Below are 12,346 nucleotides of genomic sequence, written 5' to 3'. Positions count from 1 at the left end.
GGATGTTTTCTTGTTGGGGGGTCCGAGTCCCCTGCCCGGTTTGGAAAGGGCTTCGAGTCCCCGAAGCTGACCAAGCGGGTTAGAGTCCCACTGAATGGGGTTTGAGTCCCCACTTTGGCCACTTGTCTTGACTGGTCTCTGAATTTTGGCGTGGTTATCAGAATATGGATTTATTTTTGCATGTTTGGATCAGATAGTTGTTTTGGAAGTCACATTTAATATGGGTGGGGAATCGTCTAAAGGCACCGTCTTAAAGAGGTCACCTCTAGGGCGTTGACTGAAGCATTGGAAGGGGGCTGGGGGTGGGTTCGATCCCCTCACAAGGAAGCAGTTAACTGAATATTGTAATCATTGGTCGCCGATCTATACTTTGAAATATAATACTATAATACTACTATATTAAAATAATATGTATTATAACGTCACTGTTTGGAATGAGAAAATGATGGTTTGGTGATTAAAAGATCGGATTCAATCTAAAAGTGAGGGTTTGCGACCTAAAAATGAGGCTTTGAGCTTTAAAGAACGGGTTTAGGCCCTGAACATGAGGATTTGCAACATATAAATGAGGGTTAGACAGTAAAAAAGACAGGCTTGAACCCTAACAGTGAGGTTTTGGGACCTCTAAAGGAGGCTTTGTGCCTTAACAGAGGAGTTTGGACCCTGAAAGTGAAGGTTTGGAACATAAAAATGAGGCTTTGAGAGTTAAAAGAGGATTTTGGATGCTGAAAGTGAGGGTGTGGTGGTTTAGCCGGAAACTCAGCCCCACGCAGTCGCTCGCTCACTCTGCCACCGGTAGATGGGGGAGAGAATCAGAAGGGTGACGCTCGTGGGTTGGGATAAGAACAGTTTAGTAATTTAAAATTAAAAAATCAGCAACAACAAAAATGCAATGGAAAGGAAAACGACGAGAGGCGCGAAACCCGGGGGGGAGGGGTGTCACGTGGTAAGGAATGAACATGCCATTGGCCAGTCGGGGTCAGGTGCCCCGGGCGTGGCCCCGCCCCACCCAGCCTCCCGCCATGCGGCAGAGCGCGGGAAGCTGGAAAGGTCCCCGACCGCCACAGGCACCGCAGTGAAGAGAATTAACCCCTTCTCAGCCAGAACCATCCCAGGCCTCCAGGTCCTTTTCAGCAAAGCTGCTTCTGCGGCACAGTCACCCCCAGCCTGTCCTGTGCCATGGGTCTTCAGGCTCAGCTGGCGCCCGTGTCTCCGTGGTGGGCCTGGCTCCTCCTCGCCTCTTTCCAGGGGCTGCGCTTCCCATGTACCCGCAGCTTTGCAGGAGCAAAAGGAGCCTTCCTCCTGTGCCAGAAGTCACCAGTTTCCATCCCCTCCCTCCGGGGCTGGGGGGCTTGCCGTGGGTCCAGTGCTCCTCTGGGAGTGGTCTCCAGCTGCACCTCCTGTCCTGCGCCACAGGGGAAGGGGTCTCCCCTCCACAGGGTCTCTGCAGAGACCCTCCTGTCGCTGTCCCGTTTGTCCTCCTTGGTGGTGCGTGTAGGGGCACGTGGAAGGAGAGAGTGCCTGTTCCTTTAAGGGCATCTGCCCAGATGCAGAAGCAGGTAATAGGGAAAGTAAGAAGTCATCAGGAAGAAGGTGCGGAGCCACTGCCCTGAGCACAAGTGGTGAGGGAGGCAGTAAGGAGGCCACACCTCAGCAGTGGCACTGACTGATGGGCTGTCAAGGGGCTGCAGGCAAAGCCAGACTTGGCAACTGGTCAGGTTTAGTCAGGATGCAGACTGGAGGGTCTGGGATGTAGGAGGGGGTGGGTGGGACTGTGCAAACTGGTGGAGGAGTGGCGGGGGAAGGGAGCCCTTGGCCTGGCCTGGCAAAGGCCTTGGGTCCTTTGCAAGCACAAGCTCCAGGAGGTACCGACAGTCACCTCGTGGCCATTGTGTTAACCACTCCTGGCGATCCCATTAACCTTCCTAAGAATACGGAAATAAACCCTAATAATAATACGAGTCATAGTAATAATAATAATAGTAGTGTAACAGATCCTCTCTTAACGCTCGCTCCGTGTAACTCACTCTCTTGGGGGCTGTGGGGAGGGGAGTGCGTGCATTTGTTTTGCAAGGATTAAGTGTCAGCTGCTGCCAAGAGCAGTGTGCGTGGATTTGGGGGCCGCAACGGGAATGAGAGCAGGGGTGTGGGCACCGTGGGCTCTGTGGTGTCAGGTCCTGGAGCCAGTGGGGGTCCCAGTGCTGCTACTGGACCCAGGGGGGGCCCGGGCCTCTAGCCAGTGGGGCGGGAACGGTGTGTGTCCTCAAAACCAGCTACAGGGGGGACCAGCGTGTGGGAGTTTTTCCTGTGCCCCTTGAGGCAAATTCAACGGACCTTTGTGCTTAAACACAGGAATGCGTTGGGGCAGAGTCCTACTGCCACAAGCCCTTCTGGAGGGATTCGGCACCTGCGGGGCAGGAGCCCGTTCCTTCCCCACGCTGGGGCCAGTGCCTGTCCTGTGAGCGCTGGCCGTGGGTCCATCCCCAGCCCAGCTCTGCTGGCAAGGGCGCCGCCATCGCAGGACCCTCGCGATTCCATCCTGCGGCTTGTCTCTCTGTGCGGGCCCCTGCTCCCTGCCAGTGATACCAGATGGGACATCGGGGATGTGCAGGACATCTGGGCATCACTGATACCAGATGGAACACCTGGTCCCTGTCTAATCAAAATAACCAAAACTATAGTTACAAGTATGATAGGTAGGAGATACATTTACAAGCAAGATAAGGTTAGGAAGACATTTTTAGACAGCAGGAGGAGTATGGACATGATTTAAGTACTGTGTCCTTGGACAATATATCCTGGGTACGATGTAACACTGCACCTTGGTGGGATACGTTCCTTACTAATTGACGTGATTTAGCGTTACGGAAAAATAAATCCTGATTAGTAGATTTTTGTAAAATAAGCACATGGAATAACCTTGAAAACAAGCCAAAAGGGTACTGAGCACGCCTGAAGATTGAGTTCAACTAGCGAACACGGTGAGGAAGACTATCGGTGACCACCAAAGGAATTTGGAAGACCGCCACTGATCTTGACTGCGCATGCGCCAAGGCCATTTGCATATATCAATGAGTAGCATGAATATGATACGTTCCCCAAAATCTAATGACTATGCAAACTTTTTGAGTATATAATCTCTGCAATACAAGAACCCGGCATGCACATTAGGTGGAGCGATCCCCTGTGTACCCAGTACTGCAATAAACGCCCACTTTCTAGAACTCTAAAGAACGAGCCTTAAAGAGTTTCTTTCACCAACTTTTACGGTATCACCAGCTTAAACCCTTGCTGCCCTCCCTGCCAAATCACTCCTTGGTCACCAGGTGCCTTTGCTGGGCAGTGGCAATTTGGGTTTCCCCTTCACAGGGTGAGTGAGGGGTTCTGCGCTGCGCTGGCGACTGGAGCTGCCCTTGCTGAGGGGACGAGGGTCTGCATCCCCCCCCCAGATGGGCTCTGCATGGGATGTGCGTGGGTTTTCACCAGAAGACTTCAGGCTGGACCAGGCAGGAGCAGGGGGAACTCGCATCTGGGCTGGGGAATCAGGTGGGCAGGGGTCGGTGCTGGTCCTCCTCGGGGGGGACCAGCGAGTGTGGGGTGCCCGTGGGATGGGTGTGCGAGTGCTGCATGTTTGTAGTGAGCACCGAGCTGGAGCAGCCATCGACCTGGGGACCCAGGGGTGGGTCAGAAGGCTGGGGTCCAGGCAGGGGTCGCGGGCAGCAGAGGGGCCATGCTAGTGCTTGGGGGACCCGAGTGTGCGCGCGTGTGCCTGCACGAGTGATCGTCGGTCTGTGCCAGGCGCAGCGGAGGAGGGAACATGGCTGTGGGTGCAGATGTGTGATGGGGGTCCTGTGCATGGGGGCTGCTGGTGGCAGTGTCTTGGCTGTGGCAGGCTGTGTGATTGTCCGTCTGTGTGTCCTGTGCATGTGTCTGTGTGCGCATCTATGCGTCTCTGGGATACGTGCTCAGCTTCGCTGCTGGTCAAACCAGCTGTGTCAAACCACCCTGGGCAGAGACCCTGGGTCCCCAGGGGGGGCCTGGGACGGATTTGCTGGAGGCAGTGCCAGCTCCTGACATCCCTTGACGTTCCATTCTGCTGTGCAGCTTGAACATCTCCCTCCCCTCTGCCTGGCTGCCCAGACCCAGGTCCTGCCGGGGAGGATCATCTCCTCCGCAGCACCTTCCTGAGCAGAGTTTCTTGGCCCCTTTGCTCTCTGCTGCAGTGTTGGATGAAATCCATACGTGCTCTCCTCTGGGCACCAGTAGGGAGTGAAACAGCATGGACAGACCCGCAGCGAACATCCCTCTGCATCAGCTCCTTCCCGCTGAAAGGGCCAAGGTGGCATAGCGGTGTCAGCAGTGACTCCCCAGGGTCTAGCAGGGACAGCTACAGGCCATGACTTTGCGACTTCAGAGCAGTCCCAGCCCAGAGACGAGCAGGCATTTTTCCTCTCCAAATTCACATTCCTTTGCCATTCACGCACATCACACCGAGACGACTTGTGTGTTCTCCGTTCCCTCTGCACTGGACCACGGGCTCACAGCACAAACACCTCAACCGTTCCCAAACCCATACACTAGCTACCCACCAGCCTGCACTGTCCATCCCAGCCACAGCCCCTCGCAGGCCCCTGCCCCTGCACAGCAGGAGAACATCCTGCTCATGCAGCTGTGAGTAGCCCCTCGGGTCCTCCTCTGGATCCGCCTGCAGGTGAGCATGGCTCTCCCAACAGGAGCTCGACCAGGGCGGTGGCCCAGGACACCCCTCTCTCCCTCCGCAGTGAACCTCTCAGGCCAAGGGAGGTACTCAGACCGGCCAGGAGAGCAGCTCTCGTGCAACAGGAGCAGGAGACAGGCTGAGGGCCCGCGCTGATGCTCAGTCCTGACACCAAGCGCTTCTCTGCATTCCTAGGCAAAAGACTGAAACGTGTCCCGAGCTGGAGGCACCATGGGAACAGGTGGGGCCATGTGTGCTGGAGCAGGGGGAGATGGGAGGCAGGAGGGTCTCAGCCTGGGGGGAGCATGGCTGAAGGTTGAGGGCATGATGCTTGGTGCAGACCGAGAAGCAGGAAGGGGCAGGCTGACAGCGTGGAAAAGATTCCGTCTGGGAAGGAGGAGGAAGAGACAGAGGAAGCTGTTTCTTCAGCTGGGCAGGCGGGAGGGCGGCTGCCCTCCCCAGCATCGCCTGTCCTCCTGCTCCCACCAGCACTCGGGAAGCAGGGTTTTCCTGGCCACCCTCGCGCGATGGAGAGCAGCAGCCTGTGGAGTCAGGGCCCTGCCCTGCTCTCCTCCCACCCAAGGACAGGACTGGCCCCTGGGAAAGCGTTTCAAGATGGGTTGCAGGTGGCTGAAGAAGAAAGGACTCCTCTAGTGTTTGTTTCTCTCTCCAAAGGCAAGAGGCTGTCCTGCCTCTCATGGCATGTTGACACCAAGACACTTTTCACTGAGGGTCAATGCCTGCTCGAGCCGAGGTCCCATCCCTGAGTCAAGTGTGGCTGATCAGCAGCACTAGGACATGCCTTGGGCTTAGGCACGAGGGCCGGTTTCCCAGCACAGACAGCTCTGAATCTCCAGCAGCAGCAGCTCCAAGACCGTTTGGCCTGAACAAGCCCTGCAGAATCTCTCTGCATGTAGAGCTCAACAGCTTGCGAACGCTACAGCCCTGGGAGAAGAGCTGCCTCTGGGACTAGAGGGAGAGACCCAGTGAGTGCCAGCCCTGACAGCACATGCCCCTTCCCCCTCCTCGTCCACTGCTTTCCCTTCCCTTTCCCTTTCCCTTTCCCTTCCCTTTCCCTTTCCCTTTCCCTTTCCCTTTCCCTTTCCCTTTCCCTTTCCCTTTCCCTTTCCCTTTCCCTTTCCCTTTCCCTTTCCCTTTCCCTTTCCCTTTCCCTTTCCCTTTCCCTTTCCCTTTCCCTCCCGTAGTGGTTTTAGGATACACAGCGTTCCCACTCCTGTGGCTGGAAGTTAAAGACTCCCACTTGCTCCAAGTAGCTGCACTGGGACCCGAAACACTCCAGTAGCTGCACTGGGGCCCCACGCACTCCAGTAGCTGACACCACAGAGGAGGGGTGCCCACACCCCCCGTCTGACCCCAGTACCTGGCACCAGAAGGTGTGGCCCTGTTAGCCACTTCCAGCTCCCCAGAGCACCACGGCTTCTACCTGCCTGGGCTTTTTGTGGGGGTACCAACTGAAGCTGGTGCCGAACCCCACTATGAGACATCAGAGAAGACCCACAGGGGCTCAGCGCCAGGGAACCCGCTTCTCCCACTCCCATGGTGACTGAGCTGGGCCACATGTCCCTGGGGGATTCTCTGCAGTGTCCGGTGGCCCCAACACGCCTTCCTGACTGGTGATGGGGGTTGCCCCAGTGAAGGGCGTGGGCTGGGGGTCCAGGAAGGCTCGTGGGCCCAGAGTGGGGCAGAGGACCCTGGGGTCCAGGCTGCCTGTCCACGCTCCTCTCCTGTCCTGACACCAGACTGTGCTGTTTGGGGATGGTGCTCGCCAGAGCCCCAGTAAGAACCTGTTTCCCGCTGTGCCTCTAAAACACCGGGTGCCCCAAGGGCTGGCACCACCTGCCCTTCCCCTCTCCCAGCCTCCCAGGGGGACACTCCACTTTGCCCTGATCTGCCCTTTTCTGGGGGCACACGGTGGGTGGGAAGGGATCGCCTTTACAGAGACACCCCAGGCACCCGGGCTTCCTCAGCCCCTCTGCTCATTGCGGTGGTGTGGCCAGAGAGGACCCAGGCATCCAGGCGCTGGCAGAGGAGCGGGAACACGGACACGGACGCGCACACACATGCAGAGCGTTCCTTTACTGAAGGGGTTTATTGATTGTGAGAGGGAAAGGGCCCAGGGCTCCCAGGGGATCAGGTGGGCTCATCGAGGGACAATCATCTCCGCATGCTGCAGCAGGGGGACAGGACACGGGTGTCACCACTGGCTCCAGTCCTGAAAGGCAGAGTCCAAAATATGACCCCCAGTGTCTGCTGGGACATGAGAGGGGCCTTGTCCCCATCGTCTCTCTCTGCAGAGACCTAGGGAAGGAGATGGGAATTGCAGCCCGCAATACACCCACGACAGGGTCTTGGCTTTCCTGAGACCCCTGTGGCACCCGGAGCTCCGTGCCCCATGTGTCATTAACCCGGGATGCCCCTAAATCTCACAGAGCCCAGCCCAGCCCTCATGGTGATCCTGGGGGTCTGTATGGCACCTGTATGCCTGGCCTGCACGGCAACCCTCGGGGTCCACAGAGCCCCACTGAGTGCAAGGAAAGGCATGGGGCCAGCTCTGTCCAGCTCACCCTGGGACATGGCTCCTGGGCAGTCCCCTCTGTTTCCCTGTCCCCTACCCAAGTTCTGCCCACCCCTGAGGGCTCAGGATCCTTTGTGGGGCTCGAGATGCCCTGATGCTGCTCACCTAGACATCAACGTCTGCAGCCACAAGTTTCTGGCGCACAAGCTCCACCTGCTTGTCAGCCACAGGGGGCTGGGGAGAAAGGGAGGGTTAGGGATGTGCTTGGGTGCACTGGGGTGTACTGGGAGGCAGGGGAAAGCAATGGGGTCTTTGGGGAGGGTGCTGCCGGGGGAAAGCGGGGTACATGATTTTGTATGGTGCACACAGGAAGCAGTGGGGGGTCCTGGGGAAGGGGGCCTCCCTGGGCAAGCACTGGGGTGCAGGGTGCTCTCTGGGGTTGCCCTGGGGTGTACTGGGTCACGCTGGAGTGTCGTGGCCATAGGAGGCGAGGGGAGGAGGGCCTGGGGCCAGCCGAACTCGCGGTACCTACCTCAGCCCTCTTCACTCGCCCGAGCCTGAGTCTTCTCTGTTAAGAGACCATGAGGCCGCACTGGTCACTGGGATGTCCCCAGACCCAGCACGGGATGGGAGGACCAAATTGCCCTCCAGTTCCCCAGGCGTGTTGCCCTCCAGGTTCACCCCACTACTTACGTTCACGCAATAACTTCCACTTGCTTCAAATATTGCCTAGGGACAAAGAGCAAAGCGGTGGTCTGGATTGGGCCTTGGTGGGGCTGTGCGTGGGGCACAGGTGTCCCCAGTCCCTCCAGTCCAAGGGCTTCCCCCGGTGTGAGCAGGAAAATCCCTTCTGCTCCCCCCCAGCCCCATTCCTCTAAGCTTCACCCACGATACCCGCTCATGCAAGGACCAGGGGTGGGGCTGGAGACAAGGAGAGCGTGGGGAATTCAGGGCCTCCAAAGAGGACGGGGTGGGGGGGACCCAGAGACGGGGCGCTGGGGTGAATTAGCGCACCGCAAGGGACTGGGCCGGGGTGTTGAAGGGGCAGGACTGCATGGGATGCGAGTGAGGGAATTCAAGCAGGGAGGCTACGGGGACTTCAAGTGCGGTGGTTGGAGGGGGCAGGAGGAAGAGGACTGCAGAGGACCGAAGCCAGGGGACTGGGAGCATGTTTGGCAGTGGGGGTTCAAGGAAGGGGATCTGGAGACTGTGCCGCAGTGGACTGGACGAAAGGCAAAGGACTGGGGGGACAGACGGAAGGAAAGGCATCGGGAACGCTTGAAGGGAGGGCATCTGGGGACCCCGGAGAGGACACGGCAGGGATCCCGGGCAGGAGATGCGTGAGGGAATCAAAAGGATGGGATGGGGAGGCCAAAAAGGGAGGGATGTGGGGCACCAAGACGAGAAACAGGTGTGGGCCCTTGTAGCAGTTTGTGGTGGCCCCTCCCGGGGAGGAGAGAGGTCTGACGATTCAGTGAGGAACCCGGTCTCTGGGCGTCAGAGGCTTAATTGCAGGGGAAGTGGAGGGAAGAGCTGGGATTGTGGGAGGGAGAAGGCTGCATTGCCCAGGGCTGGAGGTGCAGGGCAGCCTGGAGCAGCCCCTGGCTTGGGAAAGGGAGTGGCCAAGTCAAGGGCTTTTGTGCTCCCCGCTACAAATTTCACTCTGCAGGAGAGCTGGTGTTCTGCAGCCAAGACCCGTCCCCAGCCTTGAGCCCTCCCTGTGGCATTGGGGACTCACCTGAGCATCTTCTGGGGTGCACAGCAGGATGGTGAAGAGCAGGGCCACGCCGAGCACTGCGGCCTTCATCTTCCTCTGCCGAGTGGCAAGTCCTGGGTGAAGCTGGAGAAGGTGAGGGGCAGATTTATCCCTCCCAGAACTCCTCCTCGCTCCCCCACTCCCCACCCCGAGAGCCTCCAGGGCAAAGCCAGGCGTGGCAGAGACGCCAGCCCTGGCAACAAGCCCAGCCTCGGCACAGAGTAGCCCCCGCCTCCGGCACAGATCCAACCACTTTCCCCGACATCAGTCCAGCTTCCTGCATGGGGCAGCTGCACATGGAAGGGCCCAGGCATCTGGGGGTCGCGAGGGGAGGGCGGACAGAGCACCCCTGACAGCCGGACACCCTATGGTGACAACGCGCTGCTCCAACAGAAAACCGTCCTCCAACAGCCCCCCAAAGACAGATCCCCCCACCTCCCAGTGCCCCTCACCTCCCAGCACTGCCATCTCCCAGTGCCGCCCGCCTCCCACAGCAGTCTTTCCCTCCAGGACTTCACCAGAGATGATGCCAGCCTCAAACTAGGCGTCCCTAGGCAGAATTGTCTCTGACCCCTCTCCAGCGCCTTGGGTAAACAGGGGGCTGGGATTGACCCCTCTTCTTGGGGCAACAGGGACCCTGGGATGAGGAAACACGGGGAGGTGGGGGGACAACTCGGAGCATGGGCAATGGGGACAGCCAGGTGACTGGGATCTTCAGTCCCTGGAGGCAGTGTGGGGCACGGGTGAATGTTGGGCACCAGGAGAGGAGGGCTCCGCTTGAGAGAAGTGCTGGGCTTGGTTGTGGTGACCTGCTCAAGGCCACCCCATTTCCCCGACGCACTTATTCTTTCCGGCTGTGACACTCACGCGATCTGCCATCGCTGCTCTCCTAAAGGATGCAAGTGCCCCAAGCTGCAGAGGAGGGAGCTGGTGCCGCTGTTGGCAGGGACATATTCACAGTGAAATTGGGCATATATTGGGTCAACATGCTTGCAGCACTTATTCACTTGTCTCTTTCAGCAGCTCATTGTCCTGGTTTCAGCTGGGATAGAGTTCATTATCCTCCTAGGAGCTGGTGTATTGCTGTGTTTTGGATTTAGCATGAGAATAACATTGATAACACAACAGGGACTGGCTGGGTGTCAGTCAGCAGGTAGTGAGAATTGCGTAGTGCATCACTTGCTTTGTATACTCTATTTTTTTGTTTGCTTTTTCCTTTATTTCAATTATTAAACTGTTCTTTTCTCAACCCATGAGTTTTCTCAGTTTTACTCTTCCCATTACCTTCCCCATCCCACCGGAGGGAGGGCAGGAGTGGGCGAGCGGCTGTGTGGTGCTTAGTTGGTGGCTGGGGTTAAACCACAACAGCGATAGTCAGAAGTAACCACGTGTAATGACCAGCAAATCCTCTAGCCGCACTGAGCAACAGGCACTAGATTCATTGCCTGTACTGAGTTCATGAGACATCAACATTATGATAGCAGATCCATGAATACTTTGTAAGGCTGGCATGTTCCTCTGTTTGTTATGTTGCACGGTAATTCAAGCTACCACGCTGTGCTTCCCAACCATCATTCACTTCCAAAACCACGCAGCAGTCCATGTCACATTTCTGAAAGTAAAATAGTGCTCTATTTTAGGCCTATGTTTATAAGGGTGTGAGGATAATTTCTTTTTGTGAGCCACAAGCTGGGAATCAAAGGCCGGTGGTCAAAATCTGGTTTAGGTTTTGAAGTCAGTGGGAGGTTTGCCTGAGTTTCAATGAAGCTAAGGCATTACTGGTTTTGTTCCCATGATGATACAGACACCTGTCATGACTTCAAAGAAAGCCTGTCTAGTTTTATCCACGTGAAAAGAGATACAAATACACTGATAAGTGGTTCACAAGAACTGTAAATGGCACAGATTCTTCATTGACATTATACGCCATTTTTCAGGGTTATGGATAAGGTTATATCTTTATGTGACATTAACTACAAATAAGAGATGTGTTGTGGATCAGTTGTGAAAAGATTTAAGGCAACTGACTTGAGTATTTGCTTTGAAATTGCCCAAAGAGTGGGCAGTCACCTGGAAGATTTTCATTTTCACTCCTTCTGCTTTGCGCATTATTTACTAGATAGCTGAGTTACACAGTGTTGAATTATGTATCATGTATTTAAATATGCTGTGATGTTTTTTTGTATTCTGAAGTTATTTCGAAAAGAATTTCTGAACGTTACACACTGTCATACTTGAAGAATATTGACTTAGGAGAGGTCAAGGCTGCCTTTGAGATAAGTGTAAATCAGGTGGATGGCATGTGATAGCCACTCAAAATGAAAGGTGCTATTCAGGAAGATCCCATCTGTTGGATTAATGGTATCTCAAAAGACATGCTCATGTTTCTGTAACAGTAATGTACTGAAAAAGTAAAATGTCACGAGTTTTCTGATTTGGCAAAGAGAGGGACAAGAGACTTTACAAGGCTGGTCTAAGTTGTAGCTAATCCTACCCGTGCTGTCTCCCTGCACCTTCTCCAAGCAGGATTGAGAGCACTTCTGGAAGTTTCTCTGTTTTCCCTGCAGTCACTTCTGTGAGGCAGTGGAAATGTTGCCACATTTATTTTCCAAATGAAGTTTTAGCATGGTCGTTCTCCTCAGGCTTTGACCTGCAGTGAGGTACCCCATTGTTTTACAGAGGGAAAGGGGAGAAAAAGAAAGGTGCATGTACTACTTCTTTGGTGGAAACCCTTGGTTCATCTGTTCATCTTGCATACTTCTATAGGGTTAGAGCCTAAGCGATCACCCCAGCTCTCCCCTTTGCCATTTGGAGGTGTATCTTCCCCTGTCTCATTGTAGGAAACCCAGGGGTGGAGGTAGGGAGGGGGAGAGGGACCGACAGAGGCAGGCATGAAAGGGAAGGAGAAGGGATGGGGGGGTAGAACCAGGGGGAGAGGCAGCTCTGCAGCACTAGCAGGAGCGTCAGTGGGGACAGAGGGACAGTGGGGGCCCTGTTTTCCCCACATTTCCATCTTGCTTCTCATCTCCCAGCACCTTCCAGTTCCCAGTGTCCCTTAGTACCTGAGGACAGTGGGGGGAAGGACAGGACTCAGCAGGGAGTCTCTGTCCTGCTGTACGCTTTTGGTTGGGATAGAGTTAACAACAGATTTGACCAGAGGGTATTAGAGGGAACTTATAACTGGCAGATCTGTTTAACAGTTGCTGGTCAGGATATTGACTTACCTGTTCTCGACATTAATTTATCTGATCTGTGCCATGCTCCCTTTTTTGTTGTACATGTTAAAGGCTCATTTTGTCTTTTGCAGTTTGCTGAGCTCTGTAGCGCTTGGTGGTGT

The 12,346-nt window shown here is 55.6% G+C and overlaps 1 long non-coding RNA gene across 1 annotated transcript; it reads right to left on the bottom strand.

The window, feature by feature from the left end:
* Positions 1 to 6,808: 6,808 nt before the first annotated feature.
* LOC135316914 (uncharacterized) lies at positions 6,809 to 9,127 on the bottom strand. The gene is made up of 5 exons (XR_010376114.1): positions 8,992 to 9,127; positions 7,947 to 7,982; positions 7,786 to 7,821; positions 7,419 to 7,487; positions 6,809 to 6,950 (listed from the first exon to the last, which is right to left on the bottom strand). It is a non-coding gene; the product is annotated as an uncharacterized LOC135316914 (long non-coding RNA).
* Positions 9,128 to 12,346: the final 3,219 nt, after the last annotated feature.

This window comes from Phalacrocorax carbo, chromosome 23 (genome assembly GCF_963921805.1).
Source record: "Phalacrocorax carbo chromosome 23, bPhaCar2.1, whole genome shotgun sequence".
NCBI lineage: Eukaryota > Metazoa > Chordata > Aves > Suliformes > Phalacrocoracidae > Phalacrocorax > Phalacrocorax carbo.
This window is presented reverse-complemented; position numbering and strand designations above follow the sequence as displayed.